At 46.7% G+C, this 12913-nt stretch overlaps 1 long non-coding RNA gene across 1 annotated transcript in view; it reads right to left on the minus strand.

Moving 5' to 3' along the window:
* Positions 1–9317, minus strand: part of LOC112581409 — a 58399-nt gene extending 49082 nt beyond the window's left edge. Inside the window, exon 1 of the long non-coding RNA XR_006547643.1 lies at positions 5119–9317. This is a non-coding gene — a long non-coding RNA (uncharacterized LOC112581409). The remainder of the gene's footprint in view (positions 1–5118) is intronic.
* Positions 9318–12913: the final 3596 nt, after the last annotated feature.

Consider the following 12913-nt stretch of genomic DNA (forward strand, 5'->3'; position numbering starts at 1 on the left):
TGTGACAGCACTCAAGAAGAGCAAATACTGAGCACTACCAATCAGTTTCATCCATGAGTCTCACGCCGATACATTACCCAAAAGAAATGACCACAGCTTGCAGATTGGGTCTGAGGGGGTCAGCACGGTCCTTTCTCCTTGACAAGATGGACTAGGGGAATCCATCCAGACTGTTATCCTGGCCAGTGATGCTCCTGATCCTTCTACTTTTCAGTATCTACAGGGAAAGAACTTTTTCAAGCAACTGTGAATGGGAAATAAAAATAAAGCATTGATTGAACCCTCTGCAAGTTATACAATTGCTTTCTATTTATGAACTCATGATACAATGCATATTTAAGACAGATTAAAACTAGAAAAAAGAACAAATAGTAGTGGGAGACAGAGCAAAGATAAAAAGTCTGTGACAAGGACTGTTCAAAATGATTTAAAGTTTCGGGGACTACATTCTTTCCCTGTGGATCAAGAACCCCTGGGAAGACAGAATTGATGGAGCCATCTTGATCCATCCCACGTGAGTACTAACACCTTGAGTGAGATAGTGAACAGCTTTTAAGGAGATGAATCTTCATTCTGGGGACGAATATTAAATTTCACATTTCATAAAAGCCTTGAATCAGATTTACTGCGTGAAAAGTGATTCTCAGTTAACATCGTCCATAGGAAAGAGGGTGCCCTCTGCTCATTTCTGATTTGGATTGTCTGGCTCATACCAGCAAAAAAAGACAATTGTTTCCTCCAGGAATTCACCTCAGCTGTCCCTTGTACATTAAAGGTTCTAGAAGGACATTTTAATTCTGGACCAGGAACAAGAGGTTTCTGAAGCTATCAAGATTTGTCCTAACCTACATTTGGTCATCAAGAAATGCAGCAAACATAATCTCCCGAGCTTCTTGAAACTTGTCCAACTGGTAAACACACTGACGTAAGACTAACTCATCAAAGAAAATGACTTTATAACGGAATGTGCCTTTTTGACTGTGCTCCCGTCACACCTCTGAATTAGTATGTGTTTGCTCATGAAAACAGAGACCACTCTAGTGGATCAAGCAGGAAGGGACTGAGTAGAAGAAATAAGGTGCTTATAAAAACTTTGGAGAAAAGCAAATATCATATTAACACATATATATGGGATTTAGAAAGATGATACTGATGAATTTATCTGTAGGGCAGGAATACAGGTGTGGAGAATGGACTTGCGGACATGGGGGAGAGGGAGCGGAGAGGAGCTGAGAGAGTCGCGTTGACATATATACACCAACGTGTGTCAAATAGGCGGCTCGTGGGAAGCTGCTCCCCACTATACAGGGGCTCAGCTCGGTGCTCTGTGACGGCCTAGAGGGGTGGGGTGGGGCGGGGGAGGGAGGCTCAAGAGGGAGGGGACAGATGTATACGTATAGCTGATTCACATCATTGCACAGCAGAAACCAATACAAGGTTGTAAAGCAATTATCTTCCAATTATTTATTTATATATATATATATATATATATAGTAATAGCCTATAATGGAAAAGAATATGTATTATATATGTTTTTGTTTAGTCATCCAGTTGCGTCAGACTTGTTTGTGACCCCATGGACTATAGCCCACCGGGCCCCTCTGTTCGTGGGATTTCCCAGGCAAGAATACTGGAGTGGGTTGCCATTTCCTCCTCCAGGGGATCTTCCCAACCCAGGAATCTTCCAAACCTGGGTATCGGGCTTTGGCAGACAGATTCCTTACCACTGAGCCACCAGGGAAGCCTATATATATATATATATATATATATATATATATATACTGCTACTGCTAAGTCGCTTCAGTCATATCCGACTCTGTGCGACCCCATTGACGGCAGCCCACCAGGCTCCCCCGTCCCTGGGATTCTCCAGGCAAGAACACTGGAGTGGGTTGCCATTTCCTTCTCCAATGCATGACAGTGAAAAGTGAAAGTGAAGTCGCTCAGTCGTGTCCGACCCTCAGCAACCCCATGGACTGCAGCCTACCAGGCTCCTCTGTCCATGGGATTTTCCAGGCAAGAGTACTGGAGTGGGTTGCCATTGCCTATATATATAACTATATTCCTTTGCTGAACACTTGAAACTAACGTCAGTAAAAAAATAAAATTATATAAAAAACCACACTGGATGCCTGATGGAACGGGCACTGGGCACTGCCATAGCTTTCAGGTTTGCAGTTAGAGACCAAAGCTGCTGTCTTCCAAGTCAGGAAGCTACAGAGTCACTGCGGGTCCCCCAGATGAACCTCTGCAGGCTGATGCCAATGGCAGGGCGGACACTGCTGATAACTCAGTCCACAGAGACCACAACTGTGGCTTCCAGAGCAAGAAATGAAATGGCTGGCTTCCTCCCACTTTCCAAACATCAAGTGAGCTCCTCTCACTGGATGGAATGTTAAGCGTATGCAGAGCACTTCTGGCCGGGGAAAAGGGAAATAAAGCTTCCATATTTTTGGCCTGTGAAACATGGGAAAAAACAGGAGATATATTGCCCAACTTTCATCTTCAGGATTTCTAGCTTGCTACTCTTCCCTGCTGGCTCAGTGGTAAAGAATCTGCCTGCAATGCAGGGGACCTGGGTTTAGCCCCTGCAAGATCCCCTGGAGAAGGGAATGGCAACCCACCCTAGTATTTTTGCCTGGAACGCCCCATGGACAGAGGAGCCTGGTGGGCTACAGCCCATTGGGTCGCAAAGAGTCAGATGCGACTGAGCAACCATCACTTCCACTTCCATTTTCACCCTTCCTTCACCCTGCACAGGTTTGATTGCTGCTTGTCCTGGATAAATGCATCTCCTGGATGGAAAGCAACAACCAATGATCTTCAAAATAATTCCCCATTCAATTCCATTTTCTATCCTTTGGACGTCATCCTCCCCAATACCTTCCACCTCTACTTTGCTTGATTTTTTTTTAAATGCGTGGGTCAACATAATAACAAAGAATGAGAACGCCGATATGTGTCAAATGGATTAGATCTGACAACAGGCGTTACCATCATAATGAGAGCTGTTGAAAGCATAGTTGCTATGAAAATGCATTAATTCAATTCAACACATCCATTTACATTTAACAAAAGACCCACGATGACATTTTGACATACTTTTCTGGCTCTTGTATCTGCTTTTGAAGAAAAGTAATACTGGGCTAAGAAAACGGGAGGAGGTAATGATAGAAGGGAGGTGAAAGATGAAGTAAGGAAATTGCATTTGAATCTTCGAGCAAAAGAGAGGAAATAAAGTTAGGCTATGTTCAGTGAAATTTTATGTCACACTGGGGCTATAAAAGGAAACGGGTCCTGCTGGGCGTCTGGTGGAGCCCAGGGGGATGGGAATGAAGCTGAGTTGTGTGCTCAGCGACTCAGCTGTATCTCTACACAAATCACCCCTCCCTGCAAGGCAGGGACTACGGTGGCTCACTTTTCCTGCTCAGTCACTCAGTCACGTCCAACTGGATTGTAGCCCACCAGGCTCCTCTATCCATTGGATTTTTCAGGCAAGACTACTGGTGTGGGTTGCCATTTTCCCCAGGGGATCTTTCTGACCCAGGGATCGAAACTGAGTCTCCTGCAGCTCCTGGCCTGGCAGGCAAATACTTGACCACTGAGCCACCTGGAAAGCCCATGTGATGTTTCCATCATCACTTTTGTGCCTTGGCCCCGATCTGTCAGTGGGGGCTCTAGAGGGAGCCAGCAAGGAAGGAGGAGGAAGCCATTCCTCTGATCAAATCCCCTGCTGCACTTGTCACCCCAGTGGGGGCAATGCCTGTCCACAGCAGCGGCCAACTCCAGTTTGCAGTTTAACACTCACAACACTGTTCTCATCACACAGGCTCAGAGACCTCCACCAGTTGAGCTGAGCCTTCTCAGAGCTGGGACCCAGCAGGACTGAGGTTTCAGGAATGATACTCCTGCCCCCCCCCCACTCCGGGGTGGGAGGAGGGGACGGCCACTGCCGTCACTACCCCTGGAGGATACTTTACTGTTCTTTCGTCTATCTGGTTGTCTTGTTAAGAATATATGCAGAGTTTACAATTCTTTAGAATAAATTCTCTCTCTTAAAATAGCAGGAGATGGAGGGCAGGAGTAAAAGGGGACGACAGAAGACGAGATGGTTGGATGGCATTACCGACTCAAAAAACATGAGTTTGCACAAACTCTGGGAGACAGTGAAGGACAGGGAAGCCTGGAGTGCTGCACTCCATGGGGTCACAAAGAGTAGGACACATCTTAGCGAGTGAAAGATGAACAACAACAAAACAACTGATGGGTTTTTGTCTCCTGATTGGACCGTGTCTGATACATGGGCAAACCACACTTTGGGAATATAAGAGGTCTTGCGCTTGCTGGATGAATGATTGCAGGAATGAGTGAATAAATGAGTGCTTGGTCGCTGACAAAGGCCAAGCTCAAGCAATAGTGGGAATGATGGTGCCCTGGGAGGCCAGCTGGCTGCCCCTGGGATTTGCCCCCCAGCTCACTCCCTTGCCTGCCACCTACTCCCTCTCAGCTTTCTGCAGAAACCTTTTTCTGGCTCTGGGCTCCCTCGCCGCAGACAGGGGAGCAGACAGGCTCCACACCCAGGCAAACAGGACAGTCAAGGGTGTCTGCACGAGGCCACCTGGAACTGTCAGGACACCCAGCTCTGCATGATAACACAGCACTTCACCGTCTCCCAGACCTGCACTTACCCTTAACTCCCAACTCTGGCAAGTCTCAAACTTCATCCCCTGCTCAAGGAAAGAACACAGCCAAGGGAGAAGTCGGGTTGACTATTACCCAATTGAAGTAACACAGTAGGAAGCAAATGAGCCTGATTCTAAAAAATGGAGTACATTTCTGGCTTGGCAGAGGGAAAAAAGTGCGTAAATTTTTAAATGCACCTGAAATGTTCGGTGATTACCGCCTCACCGAGGAGCTGGAATCCTAAAACGAGAGCGCCACCTGCTGTTCATGATCAGAACCTACAAGTCGTGCATATTTCAAAGCAGCTGCCCAGAGTGGTACAGCTACGGATAAACGTTCCATGTTAAACAATGTACCAAACCAAACATGCGTGATGCCTAGAATTCACTTAGCTCCCCCAAGAGATTTGGCTCAACTCAGAGCAGGTGAACTTACCACACATCCAAGTGATTCCAAGAAATGCATGTTGTCCAGCATCTGGGTCTTTGAAGAGGTTTCTCTCCTAAAGATTGGCAGTATGCCGCACTTTCTGGCAAAACTCTTGGCAGATGAAACTGAAAACAAACAGTTAATGTGTGAAAATAAATAGTTATGGCTGTGGATTAGACAGGATAAGAAGAGCACAGGAGCCTGTTCCATGGAACTGGTAAACCCAGGATGTTAGGACTACGAGGGATCTTTGAAATCTTTTACAGGGACCATCGCAAACCTTAAGAGTAAGTGATATGATTGACAGCTTGTAGATGTCACTGTAGGGTCCTGGAGGGGGTGGTGCTAATGGAAGAGCTTTGAAAGTCTAGAGTGGTGATGGTGATGAGGACGATGATGATAAACATTATTTGTTAGCCCACATGCAGGGAGACAGTGAAAGACAGGGAAGCCTGGCACGCTGCAGTCCATGGAGTTGCAAAGAGTCGGACTTGACTTAGCGATAATCCTAGATGAGGAAAAAGAGACCACTTTTCCCGATCAGTTTCTGATAATTCTAAAAAAAAAAGACATAGCTCTCTTAGAAAAAAATTCAGGGTGAGGATTGAAATGCAAATACGGGGACTTCACTGGTGGTCCAGTGGCTAAGACTCCAAGTACCCAGTGCAGGGGGCCTGAGTTTGATCCCTGGTTGGGGAATTAGATCCCATAGCCTGCATCTAAGAGTTCACATGCTACAACAAAATATCCCACAGGCTGCGACTAAGAGCCAGGGCAGCCATAAAACAAATAACTGTAAAATACCACGGAAAACAAGAAAACGCAGACTCACGCGTGTTTCTCCAAACGGCAAAGGATGTTATTGCAATACATTAAGTTCTTTCCTGAAACAAGTTTTGGCAGGGAGGGGCAGAGTGTCTAGCATGGTGTTGTTAGTGGCTCAGTCATGTCTGACTCTCTGCAACCGCATGGACTGTAGCCCTCCAGGCTCCTCTGTCCATGGAATACTCCAGGCAAGAATACTGGAGTAGGTAGCTCTTCCCTTCTCCCAGATATCTTCCTGATCCAGGGATCCATACCGAGTCTCCTGCATTGCAGGCAGATTTTTTACTGTCTAAACCACCAGGGAAGCCCCCTAGCATGGGTGAACAAGAGCTAAAAAACCAAAAAGGGTTGACAACGGCGATCACATCAAAGGGGCCCAAGGAAGCACAGATGACTGGGGTTGCATCAGCCCCAGGACACGTAATCAGAGCAGGTAATCTCAGACGTGCGAGGCTGGGAGTGTCCTTTCCCTGCCAGTTCAGCCCCTCCACCCTGCAGCCCGGGAAAGTAGGCAGGGGCTATGGGAGCCACAGCCCTGCTTACAAAGCCAAAGGCTTGTGTGACCTCTGGGATAACTTGATGCTCTGGTCTCCAAAGGAAGAAGGTCTTTTTCTGTTAGGGTACAGTGTTTCACCTTTTTTCCTGTTTTGTTTTTACTTCATGTGGGGCTTATTTCACAACTGCTGGTGGATGTATGATTATCCCCTGTCCCACTGCCAATGAGAGTCTCCATCGTGGTCCCTGTGAATTCATGCCATCTCTCTCTGACCAAACAATCCATCATGATTCCCTGACACCCAGCAGAGTCAAGTGGTCGTCAGTGAGACACCACAAGACCCCGAGGTGCTTCTGAACCAGCAACAGCTGGGTTATATTCAGTGCGATTTTAGTGTCAAGTATATTTTCTAGTGACCCAATTGCCGAAATCGCACATCAGCATTGCCAGACATGACATTTGGCGATTCCCTGTTAGCCAGCATATCAACTGACCAGAATTCCTCTCCTAAGGGTGTTCGCACATCATTTGCAATAAGAGCCTATAAAGTCAAATTAATTTCTATGCTGATATGACATTTTCATTTCACTGATAATTGAAGGCTTTCTGGACCAGAGAAATGTTCCTTAAGGTAAATCTGAAAAAAACTATTAAAGCATGTCAGTCATAATAGATATTTTTATGATATTGATAACATTGGCTAAGAAAACTATTAATGTTATCCAGTAGCTCCTCAGACTTTGCTCAGCAGTCTAAGGGAGGAAGAGTGAATAAGATAGGGTCTTGTTCTCTCTGCAGGAGCTTTCTTTGATGCTATAAAGATATCACTGCACGTATATTTCCCAGAATGATTGGCAGGTGGGCAGAGCAAAGACCTGTCCATGTCACACGCAGCCAATCTGGTCTTGGGTGAGTTAGTTATCCTGTAGAAGGACTTCTTAGGCAATGAAGAAGGCCACAGGAATGCAGGGACAATTCAGTTGTTTTTGTCTCCCTTAGAGGCAATACCATTTAATCATTGTTGACTAAAAAAATATATACTCACAACCTAAAAGTTGACAGTTAGGTTTTATTTGGTGGGAATGTTAGGACTCGAGCCTGGGAGACAGCATCTCAGGTGACCCAGAGAGAGCTGACGCCCAGGAGGCAGGGGAGGAGCCAGGCTATATACAAGTGTGCAGCAATGGATAGGTAATCTGAATATGAAAAATTACTATTAATTAAGAGAAAATGAAATCTCTCACATGAAGAGATTTAGCAGTCTCCTATATATGGGAAGATGCAAGCATCTGGCTTGCTGAAATCATTTCTTTCCCATGCATCTAGCTATCTGGGGCCAATCCTGCTTTCTTTACTGTTCAGATATGAATTCCTTGTTTACTGTAAGAGATAGCTAATGTGTTGGATGGCCACTTCTCACACGGTAACCCCCAACCCAGCTCCTCAGCACTTACCAGGGAGGCAGTAGCTGATGGCTTCCAAAGAGCTGTCTTTGTTTCACCTGGGCTCAGTAATTGACACTTGGAAAAGGCTTATTTAGTGGTAGAGCATAGAGAAGAAAACATTTCGCTTCTCATCATCAAATGAGAATAATCCAGAAATGGATGCAGACTGCCTAATATATGAATTAATAATGGTGCCATGAGTCGATTAAGCAGTTTGGTCTTGAATTAACAACTCTATTGATTGTGAGCCTGGGAATTCTGAATAAAGGCTTTTTTCCCTTTTCTTTCTTTCTTTTTTTTTTTCCTTTTACACTGCTCAACAGAAAGCTGAAAGTTGACAAAGCCCCAGCTGACCCCAGTTTTGTGAACAAGCAGACCAGCCACCATGCTGGGGAATGTCTATTGTCTGCCTCCTCCACACACAGCAGACACCAAATTACAAGGTGCCAGAAAAGAGGAGGGATTCTTTCCATCATCCTCTACCCAAGAAGGGCGCTAGCAGGAGGCCTGTGCAAACTCTGTCCCCAAGGGAATGAGAGACAGAGTAACTTTCTAGGTGTCCTGAAACTCAGGGTTTGTTAATTAGAGGAAAGCACACCGGGTTCCCCAAGAGGATGGGAAAAGAAGGATCTCCTTCCCCTGACTCAAGGGGGTGCCATGTTCAACCAGCAGTCTTCCAGAATGTTCAGCCACTCAGGTGTCTCATCGGGGGTGTTTTAGATTATTAAATGAGACTCTTGTAAAACAATTTGATCATTTTTCACAGGAGGGCTCAACTTTCAATGCTTTCTTTTGCCACACCTGTGAAACGGTCTCTCTCTTTCTGCTTCCATTGGGTTCCTATTCCCCAAGTGCTACTGCTGGTGGGGAGTCCTGGAGCAGATGGATAGGTTGGGGCATCAGCAGGAAGAAGGCCGAGGGAGGTGTGGATGGACATCTGGTTAGTCTTGTGGACCGGGTCAGGACTCAGGCAAAAGGCAAGGAAATAAGGGGCCGCCCGTAAGTCTGAGCAGTGGGCACACTACTCTGATCCTTGGGGCTGTCGGAATGCCCCAGGCAGAGGTCATTCAGAGGTTGTTTTCACGGAAAGTTTCGTGGTAGGACATCAATGCACTGTTTGCCTCTTTATTCCAAGATCTATTTCTTCTATATGTAGGAACATTGTCCACATGTTGTCCATATGATGACTTGCAGGACAATTACTAGGTGCTACTATTTACAATAGCCAAGACATGGAAGCGATCTAAATGTCCATTTAGGAGTGAATAGAGAGATGTGGTACACATATACAATGGAATATTACTCAACCGTAAATAAGAATATTACTTAACCGTAAATAATGCCATTTGTAGCAACATGAAGGGACCTAGAGATGATCACACTACGTGAAGTAAGTCAGAGGGAGAAAAATATCATACGATATCATTCATATGTGAAATCTAAAATAATGACACAAATGAACTTGTTTACAAAAGAGACTCACAGACTTCAAAACCAAAGTTATGGTTACCAAAAGGGAAACATAGTGGTGGGGCGGGGGGAGGGATAAATTAGAAGTTTGGGATTAACAGATATGAACTACTGTATATAAAATAGGTAATCAATAAGGACCTACTGTACAGCACAAGGAACTCTATTCAGTAGTCTGTAATAATCTGTGTGGGAAAAGAATCTGAAAAAGAATGGTTATGTGTATAGGAGACAAAGCCAGGTCGGCCCAAGGTGAGAAGTCTCCCCCAATGCCACAAAAGAACTTAGCTTCAACCAGATTAAGCCTCAAGATAAAGCTAAGCTGCAAGTAAATCCACATTCCTCTCCCCAGAGGCGAGCTAGAGAAATGTCCGATTTTAAAGATTTGGGCTGATTTGGGAGGAAAAAAAAAATTCACCGAGAGTTCATAAGGACAAGTCAGGCCTTAAGCAGGCTGTCATTCTCTGAGTAGTCTAAAACTCTAATTCTGAACCTTAGCTAAAAGCCACCCCTGGTAGTCTGGTAGCTGAGGCGCCTGGGAACCAACAGAAGCAACTGCAGAACCTCTGAAATAATCTCCTTCTGACCTTCAACCTAGTTTTCAAACGAAGCTTTCAGTTTCTTCAGGGAAAGCTTCATGGTCCAAAATCATGAGCTTTACAAGGAGGACCCATGAGCCAGAGGCAACAGAAACAAAACTCAGCAGAACTGGAATAAGATGTTGGATGTTGGATTGTCAGACAACAGACATTAAAATAAGCACATTTGATAAGTTCAATGACATAGAAAGAAAAGGAATCAGAAAACAGTAGTGAGGAAGAGACTAGAGAGAAAGACCTAGGCGACTGGATTAAGAACCAAGTGGAATGTCTAGAAATGAAAACTATAACATCGAAGCCTAAAATCCAGTGTCTGCTGTTTGATCAAGACTCAGCCGAAGAGAAATTAACAAAGTAAAAGATAGACTTGAAGAGATTTTTCTAGAATTCAGTTCAGAGGGGGAAAAAAGATGAAAAGAGGTTAAGTCCCATGATGTGTGCTAAGTCACTTCAGTTGTGTCTGACTCTTGGAAGCCGCCCCCCTCACCGCCCCCAGGCTCCTCTGTCCATGGGACTCTCCAGGCAAGAATACTGAAGTCGGTTGCCACTTCCTCCTCCAGAGGATCTTCCCAACCCAAGGATCGAACCCAGGTCTCCTGCATTGCAGGCGGATTCTTTATCACTATCGCCACCTGGGAAGCCCTTAGGTTAAAATTGTAACAAGCACTGCAACATGGTCTCTGTGGCTACTGATTGCACGTCAGGCAGGGTTTCAGGCAGCATTGGGGTGTGCCGTGCAATTCACAGATCGCTATAGCGTGTCCACAAGGCCACAAAGCTCCTATCACCCACAGAAGGCACGAAAGGATCTCTTGACTCAATCAGGTGGCATCATTAGATGAGTGTCCGTCACAGGCACATAAGGGCAACTGTGCTCGGGCGCCGTGGGGTCATCAGAGCCGGAGGCTGTGGACACGGGCGGTGTCCCTGTACAGTACTGGGATTAGTCCTGTCGAAGAACGTGATAAATATAGTGCAGGACAGGTGGCTGCACTTTGTGACTTTTGAAATGAGAGGCCCAGAGAGAGCCTAAGAGACGAGTGATGCTAATCCCCTTCCGCCTCTTGACAAGGACGGCCAGGACCGCATCTCACAGCTCGTGGGGACAGATGATCCCAGGACAGCATCTCAGTAAGTGGGGAGAGGGATGCCACAGAGCCCTGGGATCAGAGAAGCCAGGGGCTGACCTGTCCCTCCACAGGCAAGATTTCTCCCAACAGAGGGAAATAGCTTCAGAGGACTTGGAAAGCAGAGCCAGAAATGGAGACGGAACCAATGTGATGGGCAGACAATGGGGCTCCACGGAGACTTCAGGACACAGGAGGAGCACCTGGGCCGTGGGCTTGGGAGGATTCCACTGCTGAGACAGGGCAGAATGCATCTCTGAGAGATGGGGGTGGTCCCGGAGGATCCTGCAAGGATCCAGGGAGGGCCCGGCAGAGCTGCTGACTTCTTGGTTGGTTGTCTCTCCCATGAGAGGCTAAATGCAGCATAGCGTGCCTGGACTCCCATCTCTTATAAGGATATCCTGGGGCATGGAAGCTCCCATGGGATGAGGCTAAACTTTGCCTGACATTAATTTTTGTGTTTTTCCTTCTGACTCAGGATATACAGTGCAAAAAGCATCCTTTGTGTCAGCAGCCAAAGCCACTCACCTGGGACATGCAGCCTCATTCTTCACGTTTGGCATTTTGATCCCCTGTTCTATCTGAGGCTTAAAATGACACAGCTGCCATGGTATGTGAAAGCCGCCTTCGCTCTGTTTACTGTTTCATTTCATCCTTGATTTCCCATCACTTTTTGAGGTATTGAACGCATTATTGAAAGGCTGGGTTGACGTCTACAACCCTCCTTCAACTGTCTTCGATTTTCTCAGCCAGATATTTTAACAGAGTTACTGCAACTCTGTTGCAGGGTGTAAAAACGTTTGTGTTCTCTTATTGGAAAAAAAATAATCAGTAAAATCTGACTACAACATCTGTGGATCTTAATACAATGTTTGAGTCAGAAATGATAGACTTTCCATCCAGACACAGTGGCATTTGAAGTTCTGAATGATGAATATGTTCTAGAGCCCAGGATGCAGGGGCTTAGTGCAGTTAACCACGCTGTCCGGCTGGACCGTGGCCGGGAAGTGAGTTGCAGACAGAGTTCCACTGGGGGACCACTGCCGCCAGCCTGAGCCCAGAGTCCATCTAGAAGGAGGAGGCTCGTGGGGACGGGCCGCTTGGGGCATGGGCAGAGTCCTCTCTGCCAGCACTCGACACACAGGAGACTTTCTTTCCCAGCAAACACCCACAAGGGAAGTCTGGGAACAAGGTGCCCACAGAAGCCAAGTGTGTACTGGAGCCTGGAGCGGAAAGCCTGCGTTGGAGGCACCCTGACTCCCCAGGGCTGCAAGTTTGGGCATCAACCACTAGGGCCTCAAAAACTGTCTTTGGGAGAAATGTGACAGGGGTGAGGGTGGTGTCATGCGCTCCATGGAGCTAAGGTGCGGAATCCGTCCTTGGAGGATGTGACCGAGGCCATCACGACACAAAAACACCAGATTTCTCAGAGGAGCTGGTTGTGATTCCAGAGGGTCCACTCTAACTGTGAGAGCGGGGACTCTGCTGGCCAGAAGGGAGGTGACAGGGAGGGCGTCCCAGAAGCAGACAAGACTGCTCCCAAGACTCCTGGCCAGTGGCCAGAAACACGAGGACCAGCAGGGGTCTGTATGCCAGGCCAGCTTCTTCAGACACATTTACACTCCCAGCATCTGTGTGGAAGCTTTGCCATCTAGCCCCCTCTGGTTTCGCCTGCATTGGCCACCCTGCCTTTCTCTTACTGGGTTCAGCTTGGACTCACACTGACTTTGGCCCTACAGCAGTCCCAGTCCCTGCCTCAGTGATGCTCCCTTCCCACCGCCCCATTCACTTAGGTCCTTATGTTTCCCTAAGGCAGGGAGATACACCCAGCATCCTGGG

This window comes from Bubalus bubalis, chromosome 22 (assembly GCF_019923935.1).
Source record: "Bubalus bubalis isolate 160015118507 breed Murrah chromosome 22, NDDB_SH_1, whole genome shotgun sequence".
Lineage (NCBI taxonomy): Eukaryota > Metazoa > Chordata > Mammalia > Artiodactyla > Bovidae > Bubalus > Bubalus bubalis.